The 10,487-nt window shown below is 34.0% G+C and overlaps 1 pseudogene; it reads right to left on the bottom strand.

The window, feature by feature from the left end:
- Positions 1-5,416: 5,416 nt before the first annotated feature.
- On the bottom strand, positions 5,417-5,538 carry LOC141424473 (small nucleolar RNA SNORA73 family; annotated as a pseudogene).
- Positions 5,539-10,487: the final 4,949 nt, after the last annotated feature.

Raw genomic sequence — 10,487 nt, forward strand, 5'->3', positions numbered from 1 at the left:
AGCTTCATGAAAACATTTGCAATTCTTCCTGGCACTTTTTTTTTTAGCACTTGGAAATTGAATAATGTAGAATCCCAAATAAAATTGAATTAATGAAAAAGAGAATACAGTGGGTCTTTCTATGTCTTGTATATAGAAAACTCTGTAAAGATGGCAATGCTTTCTAATGATGTTGGGGTTCAGGACACTGTACCCCAAAACGTGCCAGTTTGGCATATAAGAAAACAACTGGAGCAGGAATGTCACTCTCACCGTTCCCCACCCTTCTCCCTGAAGCAGGTGACAAAAAAATCCTCATTCAAGGTGTGTCATCCAAGAAGAATGATTGGGGAAATGAATTCAACTCTAATATGTTGTAAGAACTTTGGTTAATGTCACAATATACCCCATTACGACAACAATTTTTTTAAAAAAATGTGTTGTCCCTATTCCAGGGGGAAAGGAACATCCTTATCTCTGAAGATAAAGGGTTGCAAAGATGATTTTGAACAAACCAGCCCTGTAACTTCCCCTCAGTGTATTGTCATTTTAATCATAATTTCTTATCTAATCATAATTTTTCCTGTCTACTTCATCATCAAAGCTAGCACAAATGACACAAAGATTTATCCATTTCTTTAGGTCCTCATTGTTTATGAAAGATCCTGTGTTATGTGGAAGCTATTAAATAAATTTTTAATTTATCTTTTGCTATAAGGGCCCTAACCATGCACCTTGCCATCAGTTTAGAAAACATATTTTTTCTTTCCTCATGAGGTTATTATCATTTCTCCAACTCTTTTATTTAATTTCTTGCTAATATATTAGATGTGAAATCTCCATAGCCTGTATATTACCTAAACTATATTTATTCAATGATTTAGATTTTATTTTAAAATCAACTGAAGTTATTTTATTAATGATGAAACTGAATGAGGAGGAATAGAATGTAACATGCTTAGATCAGGCAAAGGATCATAAGAGACTACTACGAATTAAATAACATAGGAGAAAAAATTCCTAGTCATATACAACCTACTGAGACTAAACCATCACAATGTACCCCACCCAGCACAACAATAAAAAAAGAACAAATCATGAAGACATAAACAATATCAGCAGACCAGTAAGGATTAAGGAGATTAAATCAGTGATAATATAAAAAAATCTCTCATCAAAGAAAAGTCCAAGACCAGATAGCTTCACTGCTGAAACATTCCAACAATTAATACTGATTTTCTCACTCTTCCAAAAAGTTGAAGAGGATGGGAAACTTCTAAATTTATCTTATGATGCCAGTATTACCCTGACACCAAAGCCAAACAAGAACACTACAGGAAAAAGAAAATTAAAGACCAATATTCCCAATAAACATAGAATGCAAAAGTTCTCAACAAAATATTAGCAAACTGCTTTCAACATAACATTAGAAGGATCATTCACCATGATAAAGTGAGATTTATTCCTGAAATGCAAGAGGAGCTCAACTTACACAAACAGATAAATGTTATGTACCAGAATAAAGGACAAAAACCAAATGATCATTTCAACTGATGTAGGAAAGAAATTGACAAAATTCAACATCTTTTCTTGATTAAAAAAAAACTTGATAAATTAGGTATAAAAGGAATGTTCTTCAACCATGTATCACGAGCCCACAGCTAACCTCATATTCAAAGGTAAAAAGTTGACAGCTTTTCCTGTAAAACCAGGGACACTACAAGGAGGCCCACTCTCACCACTTCTATACAATATAGTACTGGAAGTTCTAGCCAAAACAATCTGGTAAGAGAAGGAAATAAATGTTATACAAATCAAAAGCGAAAAAGCTAAATTGTCTCTGTTCTAGATGACGTGATCTTGTATATAGAAAATCTGAAGACTCCACCAAAAAAGTTAGAACTAGTAAACAAATTCATAAGATGACACATACAAATTCAGCTTAGAAAAACCAGAAACATTAGCAATGAACTATCTAGGATATAACAGTGAGGGAATTTCCAGCTGCTAATTTCATATACATATACAAAATAGAATGATGAAACCTCTTGCAATTGCTTTAAGTGGGGTGAGGAAGGGCTTGTTAGAGGGTGGAGGGAAGGAGGTAGGGTGACCACATCAATGCACAATATAAGACTATTTGAATTGTCACAATGAATCACCCCTGTAAAATGAATATAACCTAATAAAAATGAAAACAATGAACTATTTGAAAAAGTAATGAAGAAAATGATCCCATTTACACTAGCTACAAATAAAGATCATCATGATAAGCAAAATAAGCCAGACTCAGACAGGCAAATACTTTCACTTTTTCTCTCATATGTGGAATCTCAAAAAAAAAACCAAAAATACTTATGAAAGTAGGTAGAAAGGGTAGTATTTAGGGAATAGAAAGGGGGATAAGTATGGTTAATGGGGGATAAATACATATCTTATATACATGTATGAAAATGTCATAATGAAACCCAACATTTTGTATAATTACTATACAGTAATAAAAATAATTCAAAAAAATGCTTAGGACTAAATTTAGCCAAATTGCTGGAAAATTTTTCACTGAAAGTTATAAACCATTGGTTAAAGAAGCAGAAGATATACATTGGGTGTGGTGGCTTATATCTGTAATCCCAGCTACTCAATATGTAGAGATTGGAAAGAGTGCAATTAGAGGCCAGCCTGAGCAAAAAGTTAGTAAGATCCCCATCTCACCAAAGCCGGACATGGTGGTACACACCTGTGGTTCCAAGTAGGTCGGAGGCCATAGGTAAGAAGATCACAGCAGTCTAAGGCCAGCCCCATGCAAAAACACAGGGAAAACAACTAAAGCAAAGAAGAAAAAGAGGAGGAGGAGGAGGAAAAGGAGAGGAAGAAAGTCTGGGACATGAAACCAGTGCCTAGCAAGCATGAAAGAAAGAAAAAAGAAATTGAACAATGTAGGGGATATATTATAAGAGCTTTTATAAATGTCACAATGTACACCCAAGTATAACAATAAAAAAGAATATTATTAAAATGTCCAAACTACCCAAAGTGATCTACAGGTTCAGTGCAATCTCTATCAAAATATGATGACTTCTCTCACATGAAGAGAAAAAGATTCTTAAATTTATATGGAACTATAAAATACCCTGAATTAGCCAAAGTGATAGCAATTTCTATAAAAAAAGAACAAAGCAGGAACACTACATTCACGACCTAATTTCAAAATATACTAAAAAGCTTTAGGAATCAAAAAAGCATTATTCTTGCATAAAAACAGACCAATGGAACAGAATTGAGAACTCAGAAATAAATCCATACATTTATGGTCAATTAACTTTTTACAAGAATTCCAAGAACACACAATGAGGAATGGACAGGATCTTCAATGAACAAGGCTGAGTAACCTGCAGCTTCAATGTAGAAGAAAGAAATTAGGCCTACATCTCATGAGACATACAAAACTCAACTCAAAATGGATCAAGTATTTAAATGTAAAACCTAAACCTACTAAAAGAAAGCTTAGGGGAAATCCTCAGGCAATTAGTCTGGGCAAAGATTTTGTGGGTATAACCCCAGAAGCAAGAATAGACAAATGGGGTTGTGTCAATCTAACAGGCTGCTACACAGCAAAGGAGACCATCAACGAAGTGAAAATTAGGCCATGGAATGGGTGAATGGGTTTACAAATGTTACATATGGTAAAAGGTTAATATGTAAATATATACTGAAGATACACAGCTTAATAGCAAAAAACAGCCTGACAAAAACAGGCAAAATACATAAATAGATACTTCTCAGATTCAGACATAAAAGTGGCCAATAGAAAATGTCACAATAAAACCCATTAGTTTGTACAATGAATATGCACTAATAAAAATAAAAGGAGAAAGAAACAAAAAAGAAGTAATGAAGACAGGGAAAAAAAAGTCAAATGATAAAAAATGGCCTGTTAGAAGGCATATAAAAATGTTCAATATCACTAATCTACAAGAAAAAGCAAATTAATACTACAATGAGATATCATCTCCTACCTGTTGGAATGACTGTTGTCAAAAGCCAAAAGATAACAAGTGTCAGAAAGAATGTAGAGAAAAGGGAATCCTTATACACTGTTGGTGGAAATATAATTAATTCAGTTGTATGGTGGGAGGTTCCTTAAAAAACTAGAAACAGAGCTACCATATTATTCAATAATCCTACTACTAGATATATATCCAAAGGCATTGAAGTCAAGATGTCAAAGAGACATCTAGACGTCTATGTTTAGTGCAGTTCTGTTCACAATAGCTAAGATATGGAATCAACCTAGGTGTCCATCAATGAATGAATGGATAATAAAAATGTGAATATATATATATATGTGCATTTATATAGAGACTGAGTGGAATATTATTCACCCATAAAAGGAATTAAATGCTGTCATTTGCAGCATCATGGATGGAACTGGAGAACATTATATTAAGTAAACTAAGTCAGGCACAGAAAGACGGTGTCACATGTTCTCACTTATGTCTGGAAGCTAAAACGTTAATCCAAAAAAAACAAAACAAAGCAAAAAACAACAGAATAGAATAACAGTTACCAGGACCAGGGATGGGCATGGAGAGGGAAGGATGGAGAGAGATTTGCGAGTACAGTTGAGTAGGAGCAATATCTTCTGATTATCTATAGTGCAGTAGGATAACAATTGTCAACAACAGTTAAAAATAGTTACTAGAGACTGTTTTGAATGTTCATAACACAAGGAAATGGTATATGTCTAAGGAGAGAGATGTGCTAGTTACTTTGATCTAATCATTACACATTGTGTACATGTGTTGGAATGTCACACTGTATGCCATAAACATGTACAATTACTATGTACTAATCAATTTTTTAATTTTTAAAAAGAAACAAATCCTGCTATTTGCGACAAATGGATGATCCTGATGGACATTATGTTAAGTGAAATTAGCCAGACACAGAAAGACAGGTACTACATGAGCTCATCTGTATGTGAAATGTAAAAAAGTTAAATGCACAGAAACAGAGAATAAAATGGTGGTTACTAGAGGTTGGGGAGATATTGGTCAAAAGACATAAATTTCATTTGGATAAGAAAGATAAGGCACATCACAGTGATTACAGTTAATAACAATATATTGTATATTTGAACATGTCAAAATGGATTTTAAGTATTCTTACTCCCTCAAAGTGGTACTCATGAGGTAATGGGTATGTTAAATAGCTTGATTTAGCCATTTCACAATATATACATACTCAAACATGATGTGCAATACACACATATAAATTTCTACCTATCAAATTTTTTAAATTTTAAAATGAGTCCTTGAATTCCACAACTAGGACTTCCTCTTCTTCTGCTTCTTGTTCCTTGTCCACCTTCCTCTTTTCCCTCTTCCACTGATCTAACCTCATCACACAATGACTTTTATTTATTTATTTATTTTTGTAGTGTTTCCTGCATGGTTTATCTCCCCAGTAATTGTCCAGAGGACTCTGAGAAGTCGTAGGAATATGCAGGTGCACACAATGACTTTTAAAGCTTTCAGGGCACTTCTCTCAAAACCTCTGTATCAACCTCCAACCATAACACTTAAAGTAGATTAATAATTGTCAGATTATTCCTCAGAATAACAGGAGTCAGAACTACAGTCCTTGGAGTCAAGACTTCTCTTTCTTCATGATTCTCTCTTCATGGTTAAGGTCACTGAGAAGCAACAACAGGAAGAACAATACTACCTGATGTGTCTTGAAACTTGGTGTCTGTTATCCCCTTATTTTTGCACTTCACTTTTTCTGTCATGTTTCTGTAGCTGACCTCACCGATAACCAGAAATGAGATCTGAGCAACTTCTACTGCAGGTGTAATGTGGCCAAGGATTTGGATGAGAGAACAGTGTGTGCTTTGGAAACCGTTCTGCTCCACTCACAGCAGCAAGAAAATTAATGATTAATGGGTTGTTCTTTTATCTGTGAAGATGATGCCACTGACCCAAGACTGGACGTTCCCTCTGAATTATTTTTTGGAAGTGGGAAATGACCAAAATCTTTTACAGCCCATTGCTCATTCCCCTTTTATCATCAAGTTGCAGGTTGACTGTCTAGGATAAGTGAAGTCTGTGACCCGTAGCACACACACATCAAGAATCATTTTTTATTTTTTATGTAAAGGTGGCAATAAGAAAAGAGAAAGGAAGCAGTTAAGATTAAGGTTGAGTTGCTGCCAGGAGGAGGCAAAATAGAATACTGAAAGGAATATTAACAATTATTAAGGCATAAGGATCACATATAGGACTTGAAAATATATGGTCACAACCCAAACACTATGGCTGCATAGTTTTGCTGGGCCCTAGACTGAATTTTAACACTTCAAATGAAGATGGGTTCTAAGATAATAGATTGAGAAAAGTAGTTAAAGGATGAGATAAAAAAGAAGACACATTTTCTGCTGTAATTTTGTCTGTATGTAGTTCTTGGTCTCTGATACGCTTGAGTGTCAAGCACTAAAGAAAGTAAATAAATAAACTTGGACTGTATATAAACATAAATATTGAGTAACTTTGATTTATAAATTTAAGAAAAAATAGACAAGAATGGTTTAATTTTCTGTTGTTTCTTTGAAATACTAGTATGGGTTATAATTATGTCATTCAAATGTTCAAAATATGGTATATTTCAGCATATTAATATTTGGGATAATTAGATTATGTAATAACATAATCTTCTCTGTACATAATCTCTTACCTGTACTGCTTGTTCATCCTATAATCACTACAGAGTGACTGGAATCAGTCCCTGATCACTGAGTCAAAGAGCCTTGTTAAACTGTCCCCCAAAATCTTGCTCTTTGGATGAGAATAAACTATAAGGGTTTTTTTTCCCCAATATTGTATTAAACTTTCATGTTTTCTCAAACTTTTGGAAATGGCCCATTTAAATAAATAAATGCCATATGGACAAATCCTTCTGGTATAGGAGAAATCTAAGGTTCTCCTCCAAAATTCTAAATCTCCATGGATAGAGGATATAACTACAGAAACTCCCACTCCTTAAGTATGATTTTTGAGAGCAACACACAAAGTCCACATTCATGAAATGACATGATGTCGTCTAGTGGGAATACATCTAGTTTTTATTTTTGATTTGAATGTATATTTCAAAACTTTTCTCAGCAGTTAGCAAAAAGATACTATTTAGCCAATGGAATATAATCAAGAGATATTCAATGCAGCCATTCTGCTTGGCTCCAAAACTCCATCTCGCCTGCTGCCTGACAAGTTGGCAATCTTCATGTAACAGGAAAAGAGGGAGAAGATATCTCTGTCCCCATAGGTTAGATATATTAGTGTACTAAATAACCATGGGTAACAACGTCTGCTTTTCCATACATCACAGGACTGATCTAAAGAAGGGAAAGTATTAGTGTTTTTCACATTTGTATTATTGTGTGATTTTTATTTAAATTCATAAAAATGTCAAGCTCCTGTTTCCAAAACTCTTTTGAAAAGTCCACTCATTATAAACAAAAAATGCAAATTATTTTATTTCTATTTTATTGGAACAGTGGCCTTCAGATTTCTTGCTGATTTTCTTTCTGGTTTCATTCTTGTATACTTTCAGCCACTACATTTTCTTTCTTCCTGGCTTTGACTTATTTTTTTATATCTCATCTTTTGAATTTATTTTTTCATTCACTATATATTTTCAGCACCTCATCAAATATTTTGCCTGCCTTTTTCTAAGGTGGATTAAAGATTTCACAGTGCTTTTATAATCAAGTGTTGTTGTATCAAATATCCCTTGTTTATATTTATAGAATTTTCTTGGTAGATTTGATCAGACAAGGTTGTCTTTAAAACTTTGTTGTATTTCACAATCCAGTTGTAAATTTTTCAGTTAATCTTGACAGACAGAAATCTCATCCCTACCTTAATACTTAATGTGAAAGAATTATATTACTAATAATTTTGCATCCAAGCCTATCATATTCGTATTGAATCACACAACCAAACTATGAAACTTGTTTTCCCTTCATTACAGAAAAGGCAGCATTGACCACATATTTTGTCAACATTGAATACTGTGGACAAAGAGTGCTAAATTACATTTCTTAATCCGCAACACCACCTTGAATAGCATGGTGTTCAGACGTTATCTAGATGTTATGAGAAAATAGTAGAACGCTATGAACAAAGTATATTGGTGAGTAGCTAGCAGCTGAAGTTTCAGACTGTTCTTAACACGGTGATTGATACTGCAGACCTCCCACCCTCATTTTAGCAGTCTGTGAAATTTCTTTTGCATCACTGAAAAGCACTCTAATTGGGCTTCCCTCTAAAGACCACCCAGAAATTACATCTGGTGTAAAATGCAACTGATTGGTCCAATTTGCATTCACATGTGGTACATAGAGCTATGTATTTTTGAATGACTTCTTTAAAATAACTCTATTTCCTGTGGTCAAAGTGTGACAAATAAAAGAGCAGGTATCTTTCAGTTTTCTCTCCCCAAATTCTACATATACAGTTTATCATCTAAGCTGTAACACTTCTCATCATTAAAAAAAAATACTACTAATAATTCAACCTCAAGTAAAAGTTTCTGTTCAGGGTAAGGAGCAAGACAAAAATGGGAGCATCATGAAAAACCTACAGTTTTCAAATCCTATGCTCATATTTTAGCATCAACATCCCGTGTCATTGACATCTCACTAAAAGCACACAGGTCATTGTTGCTCTGGTTTACAGATGCTGATTGTTATTAGATACGTGATTACAACCTATGCTAAGCCTTATCTCTCAAGTTATAATTTAGTTAAATAAATATAATAGAAGAGAAAAAGGTAAATCTTTTCAGGATCCATTGCTAGGTTCCTGGTTAAGGCACTTATAACAAAAGAGATTAACAAGAAAAAAATTTACTATAATTTTTACTTGACATGGTAGTCTTCAAAAACAAAGAAAGGGGAGCCTATGTACTTTTATGCTAAGGTGTGATGAAGAGTGGACAGTTGTGCAGATGCACAGTTGGATAAAGGGGGCCAATCTAGTAGTAACAAACTGGGGGTGCAGGTGAGACCTAGTGAAGTTTGTTTGTTCAGATTCTTCTTTGTGTCCCTGTGTCTTCAGAGATAAGGACATTTCTTTCCTCTGGGTATAAAGTAGGCATTTCTAACATGAGGGTCATATGACCTGCTCTAAAGGTCAGAGAATTCTTTTATGACCTAATTCAGAGGAGAAGGGTGAGGACAAGGTCAGATTGACCTTTCTGCTTTTGCTGCTTTCTCAAGTGCCAAGGTGCCGTATTTTGGGAAGTCATGTCCTGAACTCCATCAATATGTAATGTAAATATTTTTTTACATATCTTAATTCCCTACTATTTTACTGTTGCATAAAAATTTTATTTGCATTTAAGCCCTATCCCTACAATATTAAGAATAAGTTATTTCTCTCTTTCTCTTTTTTTTTTCTTTTCTGCTTGTATAATAATCTAGGACTAGGAAATACTATGAAATAGCCAGGTGATTTTTAAATTTCTTTATACTTTTCTCTGTGCCCTTTGCTTTCTTTGTTATCATATCTTCAAACACCTCATCTCTTTCTTTTACAAACCCAGAGAGAATTAAATTATTAAATGAGTCAGTTTAAAATGTCAACAGAAAATCCTTTCCTTCCTCTTCATTGATCTTGGGTCTTTTCAAATCTCATCTAAAATATATTTGCATACTTCATTTCTATTGCCTGCAATGAAATAAATGGACTTGAGTTGAACACTAACATAACCTAATTTTAACCCAGAAATAAAGACTAAAATTGCTGGCGTTGCACAAAGCTGCTGGTCTTTTGACAACATGCTGCTCTGTGAAAACCCCAAGCATTGTGTTAACCAATCAAATATTTATTAAGTAACCCACATGTCAGCTGACCTTGGCTGTGGCCTCGGCAGGATAAGTATAGTATCACATGGTAGGGTGACAAGTCACAGGGCGCTGGAGCATGAGTGGGTTATTGAAAGCCACCACGTGTGGGAGGGACTAGAAGCTGGAAAGGGAGGTGGGTTTTGATAACAAAAGCCAGGTTTTTAAAGTTTAGAGAAGCAAGTTACAATATAAACAGTGATAAATTTAAAAGAAACCTATGTTTGCATTAGAATTAGAGATATTAGTACATTTGTGATTTTAAAAATTTGATTTTTTAAAAGTTGAAAATATTTTATATGCATATTTAAACATGTATATTTGTATATAAAGTATATGTAAGATATATGTTTATATTTATAATCATTCATGTATTTCCTAACTCTGTCCACTAAATGGGACAGGGAACAAGTATCAACATCTCAGAGCTGATTGTGGTTTCTAAATACTATGATCCACTGAAAAGAATGAAGTCTCCTTGGAGAAGTAACAGATACAGCTGGTAACAATCCCTCTAACCTCTGAATCTTCATGGGATTTTATGTTAACTCAATGTAAGTAATGATGTCCTGCTTTGTGTTATGACCCCATTTCTTCACCAAAA

Source organism: Castor canadensis, chromosome 6 (assembly GCF_047511655.1).
Source record: "Castor canadensis chromosome 6, mCasCan1.hap1v2, whole genome shotgun sequence".
Classification (NCBI taxonomy): domain Eukaryota; kingdom Metazoa; phylum Chordata; class Mammalia; order Rodentia; family Castoridae; genus Castor; species Castor canadensis.